The sequence below is a fragment of the Microtus oregoni genome, unplaced genomic scaffold (genome assembly GCF_018167655.1).
Source record: "Microtus oregoni isolate MIOR12 unplaced genomic scaffold, Mior012 000008F_ref0000371, whole genome shotgun sequence".
Classification (NCBI taxonomy): domain Eukaryota; kingdom Metazoa; phylum Chordata; class Mammalia; order Rodentia; family Cricetidae; genus Microtus; species Microtus oregoni.
In genome coordinates, this window is record NW_024543067.1 from 32,243,117 (window position 1) to 32,259,332 (window position 16,216).

Sequence of the window (16,216 nt, forward strand, 5' to 3'; positions counted from 1 at the left end):
TTCAAACGAACCCTTTGTTATGGTTTAAGTAAAACGCTGCAGGTCCCCAAGTGTTTATTGGGTTACAGATGTGTCACGGGCATCCTTGTGTCCCTTGCATCCCCCTCTTCTCTCTAGTCTACCCCTCATGAGGCAAGCTCTCCCTCACATCCCACACAGGGCGCGGGATGCTAAGTGCCTGGGCTCTGAGGCTGTATTTAAACCTCACCCGGCCACTTAATTGGTGACTCAGGGCAGGTGAATCACTCAGCCTTTTAAGCCTGGGTCTCTAATGCACACGACATTAACATCAACACTTCACAGTGCTGTTGTGGAGAGGGAAAGGGGCAGCAAAGTGGTTCCTGTAGTGCCTGGTTCTCATTGCTTGCTCCTCCGTCAAGAAGCAACAGGCTGACCTTTCCTGCACTGCTTTAAATCACTGTGCCTTCTACTGCATGGGAAGGGGCGGAGACAGTGAGCTGGACCTCCCTATGAACGCCATAGGCCTCCAAGGGTCACCACCCCCTGGAGAAGGGATGAACCAAACACTTGTATTAAGAAAAGGAAGTGAAGTCCGCAGGGTCAGGAGGGTTGACTTTGGAGGTGGTGAGGGGATGCACGGAAAAGCTCTGAGCACCCCTTCTTCTTCAGCAGGTGACTTGACACCCAAACATCAAGAAAGCGAGAGGCACAGGCCCACACTGATTCAGTGAATCTGAGCAGCCTGACTCTGGGTTCAGAGCCAGGGATAGAAAATGGCACCAGAGCCAGTGTTAGAGATACTTTGTCCCCGAACCTGGAGCCTGAAACCAGGACCAAAAGAACACACTAAGCCCCTAAATTCAGACTATACCAAAGATATTATTCACCCTGGTCCCAAAATTGAGTCAAAAAAGTAAAGAACCAAAGAAAGACTCCAGAATCAGAACCACCTCTGCCCCAACACAAAACCAGCCAATCCCTGAACAGGGAAAACAGACCAATCACTGAGTCCCTAGAGGCAGTTACTGGCAGTTGGAAATTCCCCTCGGGCCTGGAAACCCCCTTTCATCATAGAGGGCAGCCAATCCCAAGCCTGGAAGTCTGGAATTCCCCTCACCCCACTAGGTGGCAGCCAATCACAAGTTTAGAGACTTAGAATTCCTCAAATCTCTTCTATATAAATCCCCTCTTTCCGTTGCTAGGGTCTTTCCTGCACTGTTCCAGTTGTCATTGCTGCTGCTGTCACTTCAGACAGACGGAGGGGCCCCTGCAATAAAAACTCTTGGCTTTTGCATCGGATACGTGGTGATGTTCTGGCGATCCAGACTTCGGGTGTAACAAAAGCACTTCACGGCAAGTCTTGAGAGAGATCGTTTTGAAGTCACCAGCCACTGCAACGTGTCTTATCATAGAGATAGTTCTTGCCACCAAGCGAGGGTGTCAAGCATGAGTCAGAACAGGCAAGACATGTGCAGGTCCCCCTTATCCCACTAAACTCAAATCTTGCATTTTATAATGATGTGGGAGTGATTTCTTTCTAATCTGTTGTTTTCATTGGTTAATTAATAAAGAAACTGCCTAGGCCCATTTGATAGGCCAACCCTCAGGTGGGTGGAGTAAATAGAACAGAATGCTGGGAGAAAGAAGCTGAGTCAAGGAGTCGCCATGATTCTCCTACCGGACACAGACACAGGTTAAGATCTTCCCTGGTAAGACACCTCATTTTGTTACGGGGATATTAGAAATGGGTTAGATCGATATGTAAGAGCTAGCCAATAAGAGGCTGGAACTAATGGGCCAGACAGTGTTTAAAAGAATACAGTTTCCATGTAATTATTTCGGGGCATAAGCTAGCCATGTGGGCGGCCGGGTGCCAGGAACGTAGCCCGCCGCTCATATTACAACATTATAAAACAAGAGTGTCAGGGTGCATGGATCTTCTCACACTGTTGCTGTGTCAGTTGAGCTGATGCCTCTTGCATCACTACCTACCAAGGCATAAGTGTGCAGTATGAGGGACAAGCGGGGAGGGTAGCTCCAGGTTCTCCTAGATTTGCCAATAAGCTAGTTGCTAGGGAACATCTGTCCAGCTACTCATGAAAATGGACAGCGCTGTCGGTAGTTCATGGAAGCCTGCCTGGCTTCGAACATGATACCATCCCCAGAAGAAAATGCTTCAAGCTCTAGTTTGGGGTTTAGGGGCTTTCCGCATGGAGGACAAACAGAAGCGACCCTCATCAAGAGTAGAGACAGCAGGCAATGGCACTCGCTGGACAACTCCAGCTCCTTCCATTGTCACCGACTCTATGCCTCAGTCATATGGGGAGAAACAGCCAATCCTCCGTCACCCTGGAGGGAATTAGAGCTCAGAGTGGTCCAGCCATCATCCACCCATCTCTGCTCAGGCCTCTGAACAGGTTACTCCAGCAAGCCCCCTCTAGAGGAGTCCCCACCAGGGTCTGTTAGGATAGGCTGGCCTCGGCAGGTGGTTCCTCCAAGTGGTCGGAAGAGGAAAGCCTTCTGGCAAGGGTTGGGAGCATTCCAGGAAATCCAAGAGTACAGGCTAGAGTCTCTAGGGCAAGGCAGTGTGATGCCCACCACTCTGTAAATGCACGTGTCCTGATCTGCACAGACAATGTCCCCACAGGCGCAGGAGTCACACACTTGGCCCACAGTTGGTGGCACTCTTTTGGGGAGTTCTGGAAACTTGGCACTGTGCTGTGGGGTTTTGTGGAGAGACAGGTCACTGGAGTGTGCCTCTGTAGGGTGTAGCTGGTTCTCTGCAGCTTCCAGTCTCATTCTGCTTCATGCCCCATGCTCCCACAGCCAGGGGTTCTAGCCAAGCACCCCCAGACGGCACCTCCGAGAATATGAGCCCAAATACACCACCTGTTCTGAGGGAATTGGGCGGTTAGTTCTTTTGTTTGAGAAAGAATTTCTGCAGCACACACAGGGAAAGTCAGGAGTTTCCGGTCTATGTCAAAAAGAACAAGAAACACTCCTTCTGGTTGGCTGAAATGCAGAGACAGATGTGGGCTTCACACCCCTGTAGCTGGCAAAATATGGCAAGATCGTGGAGAGGAAATGTGTGCTTCCTGGGGCTTCATGAAGGACGTCTCATCCGCTAAGCAGAGAGCTTGAGCCACGGAGGTCTCCCATCACCTCGAGCCCAGAGTGTGCTCACACCTTCTGCCTGAGCCCAGTGGCCCAGTGCTGTCTAGACCCTCATCTACTGCAGCTGCAGCACTAGCCTATGAAAAAACAAAGAGCAATGCGGTCCAAGAAGCAGACCCAGGGCAGGGGTGCAGCCAAGGTTTCTCAGGGACACTAACGCCAGTTGGGATTGTCTGCATACTCTAGCTTCCGGGGCAGGGTGGGGGCAGGGCAGGGCTCTGGTCTACTTCTGCTACTGTTCCCCTCTTTCTTTACCTTGTACACAGTACTGACACAGAACATGGCAGGAGAGCAAGGGCAAGATGGAAGGGGGGGCTGCAGTGTGCCCCATCCCTTCTAACAAACGCCCACAGTTCCTCCTGTCCCCCCCTACTCCACTCCCTGCCAAGGGAAGTGAGTTTGTTGTGCTGCAGACTGGAAAGCTATAGGGAAGGGAGCATCGGGAACAGGCTCACAAGGAGCTGATGAATCTCATCAAAGCAGAGAACTTAACAAAAATAAAAACATCAGTAGAGAAATCTAGTCAGCTAACTAGATCTTCAGAGAACTTTCAAAAATGCATGGGATTCTAGGAAGTGACTCACTGAAGAAACCACGGGGGGCAGCAGAGGCTCAGGGAAGTGGTCCCTGCAGTCAGCTTTCACCCGGTCACCTATGAAGCTAGTGAGGCACAAAACCCCCTGACTACAGAGAGACAGCAACTCGGGCCTCCAGAGAAAGAGGAAAAGGAAGGAAGGCACAGGCTACTGGATAAAAGTGGGTCTGAGACAGGGGACTGGGAGAGTCTGTTGATGGGAAAGACGTGCGCTGGGTGGCTGGGTAGGGCGGCTCTTACAGGAGACATGAAGGGAAAACTATATCATTGTGATTATATTGCTGACAGCTAACTTCTGCACCACTTAAAAGTGAACAAAATATTGTCATTCCAAAAAACAAAAATAATTATAATTCATCTACTGTAAACTATACACCAACACATACATACACACACACACACACACATACACACACACACACACACACACACACACACACACACACACCCCTATCTCATATAAGGAATCCAAGCAGATCGTAAAACAACCTTCACAGCTCTGAACTTCAAAGTCCTGGCTACCTTTTAAGGATGCCAGAAAAAACCTGAAAACCATTCTTGTAAACTCCCAAGTGCAGTGAGAGAAATCATAAAGACAACCATGAATGCAGAGCAGAAAGCAGAGCTGAATCGTCAGCTCTTAGAGCGACAGGCCTCAGGACAGGACTGGCCTCCACCTGCTGCAAGCCACTGCAGACACTCCCCCTGCGTCTCTCCCAATGACACTGGGAGCTCCTGGCCACCAGAAAGCTCTGCAAAGCTCCAAGAATCTCACAGTAACTTTTCCTTCCAAGCAGGAGCCCATTTCTCTCCTCGCACCTCTCCGGCCAGCTTCTATCCAAACATCTTCAGCTTCAAACACAATTCTAGAATGGTAGAATTAGATTCTGGAAGACGCAATCTGCCCAGGACTGACTTCCCTTTCTCCGCACGAACTGACATCAAAGCATCCACATTATTTCATACTGGTGAAAATATAAGCACTTTAACAGCCTAGACTCAAAATTGGAATGGAAGTGATTTTCACTGCCATTGGGCCGGCTAACTCATGAGGACACCTCTGCACAGTGGGACCTGTGAGACCAGCTCTTGGCTAAGACAGGCGCAGGCATCACCTACAGGAGCCCCTAAACATCCCAGAGCTTGACCAGTCACTGAACCACATTAGATGCTGCTCCTTTCGAGTCCCACAAACTGGATGAGGCACCGCCAGGAGAGCGGAGAAAACATCCATGCCTACTGGTGTCAGGAACCAGGACAGGCAGCCCACGCTGGAGAGAGAAATGCCAAGTTGGCAAGTGTCATCAAGGAATATCACGTGACAACATAGTCTGAAACACAACCACACGGCCAGGAGTCCACCCAGGGAAACACAGCCACACGGCAGGAGTCCACCCAGGGAAACACAACCACACGGCCAGGAGTCCACCCAGGGAAACACAACCACACGGCAGGAGTCCACCCAGGGAAACACAACCACAGGGCCAGGAGTCCACCCAGGGAAACACAGCCACACGGCAGGAGTCCACCCAGGGAAACACAACCACACGGCAGGAGTCCACCCAGGGAAACACAACCACACGGCAGGAGTCCACCCAGGGAAACACAACCACAGGGCCAGGAGTCCACCCAGGGAAACACAACCACACGGCCAGGAGTCCACCCAGGGAAACACAGCCACAGGGCCAGGAGTCCACCCAGGGAAACACAGCCACATGGTCAGGAGTCCACCCAGGGACACACAGCCACAGGGCCAGGAGTCCACCCAGGGAAACACAGCCACACGGCAGGAGTCCACCCAGGGAAACACAGCCACACGGCAGGAGTCCACCCAGGGACACACATAAGGAGGAACTCTGTGGTGTCTGAGGTTTCTCTCCTGTGCCGGAAGTCACTCCCTGAGCACACCCACCAGGGTGTGTATCACATCACATAAAGAAAACTTGTCTAAACCTAACATAAACCTGACAACCGTCCCATGAATAAAAGTTCGTGACTGGGACAGGAGTAAAAGAAAGGTACAAAAGAGCCTAACGGCATATGAAAGATGGAAAAACCTGAATTATTTAAATATGGTTGTCATCTGCGATGAGCTACTTCAGACACTGAAAATTATTCAAAAATTTGAATCTCAGGTATACAGGGCCCCCTCTCCCCAGACAGGGTTTCTCTGTAGTTTTTGAGCCTGTGCTGGAACTAGCTCTTGTAGACCAGGTTTGCCTTGAACTCAAAGAGATCCATCTGCCTCTGCCTCCCGAGTGCTGGGATTAAAGGCGTGCAACACAACGCCCAGCCAGATGGCACGCAGGACTTTAAGGTAGAAAGGATATGTTGCTGTATTGACATCATCACTTTTTAATTCAACACTTCGTTTTGAATTTTTTTCAGAACTACAGAAAATTTACAAGAACAAGACGGTGACATCCCCACCCCGTGCTTAGACTTAAGCATCACAGAACTCAGACCTCACGCCCTCTCTCGCATCTGTGTAACACACACATCCTTCCGTGGCTGCAGACCACAGTCCCTTCTGTCAGGACTGTATACCTTCTAAGAACAAGGGCTTAGATTAGCCAGTGGGCATGTCTGTGTGGGGCTGTCTCATTAAATGACGAAGGATGATCCCGTCCACTGTGGGCAGTACCATTCCCTGGGCGTGTGATCCTGGGCTTTTTAAGGGTCCGGGAGCAAGCCAATGAACACCGTTCCTCCAAGTTTTCCTCCTTCACGATGTAACTTGAACTCCTGTCCTGATTCTCCTCAGTGACAGCTATGACCTGTGAGCTGAAAGACACCCATCCTCCCCTAAGTTGCTTAGGATCAGTGCTTTGTTTTGTTTTCACAGCAACAGAACAAAACTAAGACAGGTTAGAACTAGAAGTGTTTCAGAACACATGCATAGAGTTTACCAGCTGAGCTCCAAAAATCAGAATTCAGAAATGTTCCACAATCTAAACTTTTTGAGCATGATGTTGAAGTTCATAAAGTTTCAGATTTCAGAGCATTTTTCACTGCAGATTTTCAAATTAAAGATGGTCAACCCATTTTCATATTTACCAAATTACTGTGTACAGCAGCAACAACTTGCTTTTTCTCCAATCAGGACTCGATTCTGTACCACACACTGCATGTAGTTGTCATGGCCACCTGATCCTGGGATGGTCCATGGCCTGTATGTCATCCATTCTCCTAACATGTGTTAAACACAGGCTTCCATCCGATGCCACGCCCACCTTGATTCGAGCTTGTCTGTTTTTCCATGTTTGGACTTCTACAACTAAGGTAGAACACAGGGAAGGACCTAGCTTTTTCCTTAGGTTCCATCCCAGTTTGAGAGGCACAAGATGACAGCTTCCTGTTAAGTGGTGATGTCCCCTGTGTTATCATGCTGGCTGCTCCCCTGTGAAATGCTAAGGGATCTGAGGGAAACCATGGAGATTGGAAACAGCGCATCATATACAAACCGTACACCTCTTCAACTTGCTTCCTCCATTAATCTGATTTGGAAGCACAGACATTCACACTCTGTGGGGATCACATACAAACCAGTGTGACTCCCATATGGCACTGGGATTACCTCCCCCTCCCCAAGTCCAACTGGGATGATTTGAGTCTGAAATGGTCCCACAGATTTATTTTGAATGCTTACTCCCCAACTTGGGGTGGAAGCAGAATCTTTATGGGGTTGGGAAGGGAAGCAACTATAAGAAATATAAGTCTTGAGAGTCAGGGTTCTGGAGGTTACAGCCCAGACTTCTAGTCTAGACCAGGCCACTCTGTTTTCTGGTCTACCACAGCCTAAGCAGTCACAACCACAGGTTGCCCCCACAAAAGACTAAACCACTCTGCCACACCTCCTCTGCTCAGATGTTCTGATCCCTCAGAAACCATGAGTCAAAGCAAACATCTCAGCCTTTAAGCCATTTCTGTCAAGCAGTTTGGTCACAGCAATGTAAAAGTAGCTGATCCAAACCACAGTCAATAAAAGAAACTTATGAATTACTGCCATTATTTCCGTCTTACAGAGGCGGCTCAGGGGATTTAAATGGGCCAATTGATACTGGGTTAGGTGACAATTCAAGCCTAAGTGTGTAGTTATACATACCCTTTCCTGACACCACGGCGTCCTAAGAGTAAGTAACCTGGAGAGATGGCTCAGTGGTTAAGAGCATTGCCTGCTCTTCCAAAGGTCCTGAGTTCAATTCCCAGCAAACACATGGTGGCTCACAACCATCTGTAATGAGGTCTGGTGCCCTCTTCTGGCCTGCAGACATACACGCAGACAGAATATGTATACATAATAAATAAATTTTAAAAAACAAAAAAAAAAAAGAGTAAGTAACCAATTACTGGGGAGGAGAAAAAAAACAGACAGACCTGAGACTAGGTCATGTCTGGATAATTAGACCCACAAAATGCAGGGCTGGTCAATATAAAGGAACACAAGAAGGCCAGAATCAAGCCACAAGAAAGCCAAGCCTGAGCTAAGATCCAGGTTCATAAGAAGGTATCATTTAAACTACTAAGTTAGGTTGGGCAATGGCTCAGTGGGTTAAGAATGCTTGCTGAGCAAGCATAAGGACCTGCATTCAATGCCCAGCACCCACATAAAGCAGGGCACAGGACACAGGGCACATGTGGGCCTTTAACCCCAGGACTGTCAGGGCCAAAGAAGGAAACCACTAGGGCTTGTCTGGCTCCAGGGAAGAAGGAAGAAAGTAAGAGGGCTTGCCCCATCTCAAGAGAAGGAAGCTACAGCATGATCCCTCATATGCTGTTCTTACTGTGTGTACCCACACACGTGTGCATCCAACACACACACACTACAGAGCCATCATGACTTGTAGCTAATAGTGAGCACACACAGACCTTCCCCAAGCACCTAGCCTCTCTGTGTCGAGCCAGAAAGGTGGTAACCGTCTGCATGGAGCCTACCTGGTAGAAACAGAGACGGCCTAAATAAACAGATTCATTAAAAATATCACAACAGAAATGAGACGTAAGAGGTTCAGTAAGCAAACCCAGGCTTACCAAGCTTCCCGTAGTGGCCCTGGGTTTTGCATCTTTAGAGGGTAGTGGGAAAAGCTGGCACAGACCCATAGTAGGCACTAGAAGTGGGCACTGTGAAAGGGAGATGAAGGAGTTGACTTGAGAATAATGCTAAAGAAACGGATGATGGGAGGGCAGGGACAGGTTGTCAGGATGGCAGTCGGGAACACAAACCTTATCTACAGAAAGCAGCCTGGAAGTCCATTAAATGTTAGCACACAGGGGCAGACAGGCAACGTATTCACTGAAGGGAGATTCCAGAATCCCTTTTCATCACTGTTGTTTTATACAAACAAACAAACAAACCCACTACATTCATAGGTACTGGGTTTGCTTTTTCTTCCCATCGAGTTATACAACTTAACTCTTTTCATTTATTTATTTATTTATTTATTTATTTATTTATTTATTTATTTTTGGTTTTTCGAGACAGGGTTTCTCTGTGGCTTTGGAGCCTGTCCTGAAACTAGCTCTGTAGACCAGGCTGGTCTCGAACTCACAGAGATCCGCCTGCCTCTGCCTCCCGAGTGCTGGGATTAAAGGTGTGCACCACCATCGCCCGGCTCTCTTTTCATTTATTAAGCTTCACAGATTGTTGAGAGGCTTAAAAGGAGATGGCCATCATAGAGTTAGCCTCATAGTAGGCTCAGCCAATGGAGGGCTTACCTTACAAGCACAAGAACCTGAGTTTGGTCCCCCAAAACTCATAGAGAAAAATCCAGAGATAGCCGTCTGTGCTTGTACCCCCAGTGCCGGGGAAGCATGGACAGGAGGATCCCTGGGGCTCACCTGACAACCAGCTTAGGCTACTTATGGAGTTCTAGACCAGTGTAAGGTATCTCCCCCCTCCCCAGCAGCTGAGGTTTTTATTTCTGTCAAGCAGCATGGAACAGGATGCAGGTTTCTTGAGTCACAAGCTGTCATATTTTCTTCAGTGCACACATGATTCATTTCTCATTTATTTACTAATTTTATTTTTTTAAATTCTGCAGCAAATCCACCACCATGAAGGTGGACTTAAAAATGTCCCAGCCTGAGCAAGATTGAGCTTAACCAAGCCCCTCTTCATCATCCCTCCCTCCAAGACGCTGTCTGAAAGTTGGCTTTATAGTTCCTGACACAAAGAAGCCCTTCTAGGGAAAAGGCCTTGAATATCTCCACTCTGTGCTCAAAGTAAGATTTTGACCATGACAAAATGAAAAGAAGCTACGATAACTGTCACCATTATGAGGGCACTGTCACGAGACTTGCAAACCCAAGGACATTCTACACAGATCACATGGGTTTCACAAGGCAGAGCCTGGGGTTCACGCCTTCTTAGGGCTGCATTCCTCCTGAGAGACACCACAGCACGGTAGCTTAGTGTGCAGCACAGGTGGTTCATATGCAAAAGTGAGAATAGGAGAGAGAGAGAGAGAGAGAGAGAGAGAGAGAGAGAGGGAGGGAGGGGGAGAGGGAGAGGGAGAGGAGAGAGGGAGAGGAGAGAGGGAGAGGGAGAGGAGAGAGGGAGAGAAAGAGGAGAGAGAGGGGGGAGGGAGAGGGAGAGGAGAGAGGGAGAGAGGGAGAGAGAGAGGAGAGAGAGGGGGGGAGGGAGAGAGAGGGAGGGAGAGGGAGAGAGAGAGGGAGAGAGGGAGAGAGAGAGGAGAGAGAGGGGGGAGGGAGAGAGAGGGAGGGAGAGGGAAAGAGAGAGAGGGAGGGAGAGGGAGAGAGAGAGAGGGAGGGAGAGGGAGAGGGAGAGAGGAGAGAGGGGCGGGAGAGGGAGAGGGAGAGAGGAGAGAGGAGAGAGAGAGGAGAGAGAGAGAGAGGGAGGGAGGGAGAGAGAGGGAGGGAGACACACACACACACACACACACACACACACACAGAGAGAGAGAGAGAGAGAGAGAGAGAGAGGCAGAGAGAGAGAGAAACAATGAATAGCTGAGCACCCCAGAGCCCACATAACCATGGTTCCCGCTGGGGAGGACCAGGAGTGCCTCTCCTTGCTAACATTAATACAGTGCCCTCACAGACTGAGACTAATTTTGGGAGAGGCACCTTTGGTCAGATATCAGCCACCCCGTGGGATCTTGCAGTTGGGGATTAATACCTTAAGTGTGTTTGTTCCTTTGGTTCTTAAGAGGGGATTGACTATCTGCTCCCTTGGTCGTGCCAGTGTGTGCACTGGGAACAAAGAGTTTTCAGGAGACAGATGAAGCCTTAGTAGGGGAAGAATGTGGGGAGCAATAGTTCTTGAGCTGTCTTCCCTCAAGGCCACTGGAGGAAGGAAGACAGGCCCTTCCCAGTCCTTCGTTGCCAGCCTCATCTCAGCAGAGCCAGGGAGCCCACTCAGCAGCCTGAGCTTGAGTGGTAACCTGGAAGTGTCAGCTTGTGTCTGCTCAGATCTACCAAGTACTTCCCACTGTGCACGCCTCATGTCCCTCCCTCGGAGCCACCAAGTCAGGGCCAGGCTTCTGCCTTTGGGTCTTGGTTCTACCTTCTGGCTTGCAAATGAGCAGGCTGCAGTCAGAGAGGGAGGTTAGCCTCCCAGCCAGAGCACAGCCCAGGAGCAGCTGCTCTGGATTCCACAGGGGAGCTGCCAGCCCTGTGAGCTTTCAAGAACCCAGGGTTAGATCAAGTGCAAAGTAAACTTAGAAGCAAATGTTCAAAGCCATTTTCTAACTTCCTACTGAGCATGCAGTAGGTTTACACACAGCTGACTAAGTGTAAACAGGAAAGAGGGCTCAGAAGTGAAACAAACTCTCTCTCTCTCTTTAAAAGGGCTTTTAGCTTGAAAAAAAAAAGTTCACTAAGCAGTGGTGGCTCACGCCTTTAATCCCAACATCTGGGAGGCACAGGCAGGTAGATCTCTGAGTTAGAAGCCAGTCTGTCTACAGAATGAGTTCTAGGCCAGCCAGGGCTCCACAGAGAAGCCATGTCTCAAAAACAAGACAAAACAAAAAGTTCAGACAGGTATAGTGTCCTACCCCTGTAATTTCAGCACTTGAGAGGCAGAGGCAGGAGGACAGTGAATTCAAGACCGTCCTAGGCTATGTAAAACTATGTCTAAAAAAGGCAGGAAGAGAGGGAGGCAGGGAGGAAGCTGAGCAGAGACAGACAGCAGACAGACAGTGGAGGGGTGGGTCAGGGGAATGACTGGCTTCCAAAGGAAGAAAGAACTTTACAACGCAATGACAAGCAGAGGCCAAACAGCAATGGTGCCAGCCAGGTGAGAAGGGCCAGTCCCCTGACACTGCCCAGAGTGACAGCCACACCTTAGTGTAATGCTGTAATAGGGATTACAAACCTGGAAATGCCACTTCAACTGTACAAACAACAAACTAAAACGGAAAACAGTGGGCCAGCGGGATAGTTCAGAGGGTAAAAGTCACCAAATCAAACAACCTGAACTGGATCCCAGACCCCAGAAAAGGGAGAACTGAATCCCTAAAGTGTCCACAAATATGAACAACGGACATGCACACACACGCACACAAAGACACACACACAACGTGTGCGTGTGCCCCTCTTAAAAATGTAATCTTTTAAGTCTGAAAGGTACAAAACCAGACAGCCGTCAACCTGCTGACAGGGGACATGGGACTCTGAAGGGTTCTAGAAGTGCCCTTTGAAACCGAGTGGTTCCAGAGCGACTGCCCTGAGAGGCCTGGCAACCTTGGAAGGGACCAGGGGCCCCTCGACAGAAGGAGCCCTGACATGCATTAGCAGTGACGCCACACCGTCGCCTGCCTTTCCAGTCTATTTCTTGTGAGTTAAAGGGGTTCCCCAGAGGCTGTGACATGCGCATCAGAGGGACGAACGACTGCAGATAGAAGCATCTGGTCTTCTGCTAGGAGCTAATACCAATGGGAACCAGTGTCATTCAAGCTTTTGAAGCTGTTTTTAATAAAAATGTATGATATCACATATACTAACAGTGAAAGGTGTTGGCATTATTTAAGAAAAAATACTTTCGGGGCTGGAGAGATGGCTCACAGGTTAAGAGCATTGCCTGCTCTTCCAAAGGTTCTGAGTTCAATTCCCCGCGACCACATGGTGGCTCACAACCATCTGTAATGGGGTCTGGTGCCCTCTTCTGGCCTGCAGGCATACACACAGACAGAATATTGTATACATAATAAATAAATAAAATATTTAAAAAAATACTTTCTAAATTTCAAAATTTCTTGTAAAGTGGCAAAATCTGTAAGTCATAAACAAAAGTTTCTTTAGAGGCCTAACATTGAAGTGTGCACCAGATCAGAGACTCTGAGAACTCCAAAGTCATGCCTGCACAAGGGTGTGCATGAAGGTTGCACCGCTCCAGAGCCACACCTGCACAAGGGCACACATGAAGGTTGCACCGCTCCAGAGCCACACCTGCACCAGGGCACACATGAAGGTTGCACCGCTCCAGAGCCACACCTGCACAAGGGCACACATGAAGGTTGCACCGCTCCAGAGCCACACCTGCACAAGGGCACACATGAAGGTTGCACCGCTCCAGAGCCACACCTGCACAAGGGCACACATGAAGGTTGCCCGTGAGTAGATGCATCACGACACAACAGCTAAGTAAAGTGAGGAACAGTCCCACTAAAAAGTCCTCTCCGCTTAAATAGAATGAGGTGGGCCCAGAAGGTGGCCTGGTGCTAAAGGCACTCACTGCCCAAACCTGAGGACCTGGACTGGACATGGCAAAACTGGGGGTGAGACAGGAAAGCTGCCTGGCTTCCAGGCCAGCAGACTAGAGCCTCGACAGGAAGAGCAATAGCTCACCAGGTGAAAGGCTCGCATGCCTGCCTGCACACGCATACACACACACACATACAGACTCTTTCTCTCCCAGTCACACACACAGACACACAGACACATGTGTAGTATGAGTATGAAAACATCTCCAGGGCATTAATGTGGATAAATGAACAACCTGCAGCACAGTGCCCATGCACATTGTTTAAATCGGTAACAGTTTTGCTTTGCGTGTGTGTTTACATGTGCGTGTGCTGCTGTGTGCATGCAGAGGCCGGAGGACAACTCGAGGGGCTCAGTTCTCCCTTCCACCACGAAGGTCAAGGGGACTGAATTCAGGCTTTAGGTTGGCAGCTTCTTTACCCACTGAGCTGTCTCTCTGATCTGTTTAAATTTTATAATATAATATTGGTTTTTGTTTTGTTTTGTTTTCTGAGACAGGGTTTCTCTGTAGCTTTGGAGCTTGTTGTGGAACTAGCACTTGTAGAGTGTAGGGATAAGTGTCGCCCCTTAGGGGGCGTGTTCGCCTTGGGCCCCACGTTGGGCACCATTCTGTTGTAATAGGAGCGCCGGGGCTGCGTCCTTAGCACCCCGGCCGCCTGCTAGATTATGCCCCGAAATAACAACACACAAATTGTATTCTTTTAAACACTGCTTGGCCCATTATATCTATCCTCTTCTCGGCTAACTCTCGCACCTGGACTAGCCCATTTCTAATAATCTGTGTAGCATCAGTCTTACCGGGAAAGATTCTAGCCTACGTCCATCCTGGGTCGGAGTTTCATCGCGTGTACCTCAGAGAGCAGAGCTATTGCATCTGCCCGGGAGAGGGGAGCATGGCATCTCTGAGCTCACTTCTTCTTCCTCCCAGCATTCTGTTCTGTTTACTACTCCCACCTATGTTTTGACCTATGAGGCCAAGCAGTTTCTTTATCACTTAACCAATGACCTTCCTCCATCAGTACAGCAGGCTGTCCTTGAACTCACAGAGATCCGCCTGCCTCTGCTTCCTAAGTGCTGAGATTAAAGATATGTGCCACTATCACCTGGCAAATTTTATCATATTGTTAAAATGCTACCACAATGATATTTTTCCAACAAAAAGAAGTTTAACATATTTCACCCATATGAGAAGTTACCTCTGGCCAAGAGACTAGTATTTGAGTATATACACACGTGAAAAGGGTAAGGGTTTAGCTTTTCCCACTATGTCTGGATCTTTAACAAATACACCCTAACACATACAGACACACAGTGTTTGGCATATTACAGTTAACCGATATGGAGCGATTTCCTCTGGATTGGAAATCAGGGAGGCAAGTGGGACTCACAAACGTTCCGAGGCCCTGGCCTGGGAGTTATAAGCAGTGGACATTTGCCCTGGGAGCTACAACCTTTCCCAAACAGTTCCACCACATGGACAGGGAGCTATTCTCACGCACACCACTACGGGCCAGGAAAGAAGCGTCTGTCCCTTACACAGGGGTCAGCCCTCCCAAATTTGTCACCATCTCCCAGGACAAGCCGCACAACAGCTGGAAAGTTTCCCTAGGACTGCACAACAGTCAGTGGGACCTGCCTGCTGGGGCTGACAGCAAGGGCACAGTGGGGCAGTCACACAGCACCGCAACTGCCCACCACCAGCTCGGCACCAGGCCGCAGACTAACCGCATTCTTTCGACCAGAATCTTCACCATCTGCTAACACGAAATTGTACTTTTCTTAAAAGAACTGCTTTAGTCAGGGTTGTCTAGGAGAACAGAGCCTCTAGGAGGTGAATATATATCCGAATTTAAAATTGTAATGATGGCCAAATTACATCTGAGACGCTGAGAACATGGTGGTTGGTCCTTGAGGCTGGGAGCCTCAATAGTCAGAACAGTTCTAGAACAGGGCCGACCAGCTCCAGCCCAAGAGGGAAGGCCACAAGACAAGGGCAGGAAATAGCTTCCTCTGAAGACCTCAGCAGAGATGGGGAGAAGAAGGCACCCGAGAGGCCCCCCTCTCGCAGTAACAGAGCAAACTGTGAGGGACTCAGTGAGCCAGGTCACCTCACCCATCCACACAAATGAGAGACTCAAAGGACATCCTGAGAACCAGGAGGGACAGAAGGAAGTAAGCGTCACATCTGAACTGTGAAAGCAGCCTCCTCCGGCCAGCACAGCTAAGGGGTGTACAGTAATAAACCTGTTGATCTGTCCAAGATAATAAGGTTATTTGATAAGGTCAAAGATAAGGGCAGAAGCAGCTTTTATATCTGCCCTTAGCAGATTCTGGGGAATAAGCCTGCTAGTCTCCCAGAGGTCTGTGATCCTGACCTTTAGAGACTTCAGTCCTGCACTGCAAACAAATGGGCGCTCAAGGGCTATGACCTACAAAAGCACAGTAGAGAAGTGGGCTGAGAAGTCCTGAGCGCAAGCTAGCAAGTCACACTCCTCCATGGCCTCTGCTTCGGCTTCTACCTCCAGGTTCCTGCCTTCATTTCCTCTGATGACAGACTGATGTGGAAGTATAGGCAAAATAATCATCTGTCCCCAAGTTGCTCATGGTCATGCTTATCACAGCAACAGAAACCTGAAGGTGGCGCACGCCTTTAATCCCAGCACTCGGGAGGCAGAGGCAGGAGGATCTCTGTGGGTTCGAGGCCAGCCTGGTCTACAAGGGCTAGTTCCAGGACAGACTCCAAAGCTACAGAGAAACCCTGTC

General features: G+C 49.2%; 1 protein-coding gene across 2 annotated transcripts in view; it reads right to left on the reverse strand.

Annotated features, from left to right (window-relative positions):
• Positions 1-16,216, reverse strand: part of Panx1 (pannexin 1) — a 43,787-nt gene that overhangs the window by 21,399 nt on the left and 6,172 nt on the right. The gene's annotated exons all lie outside the window — the stretch shown is intronic.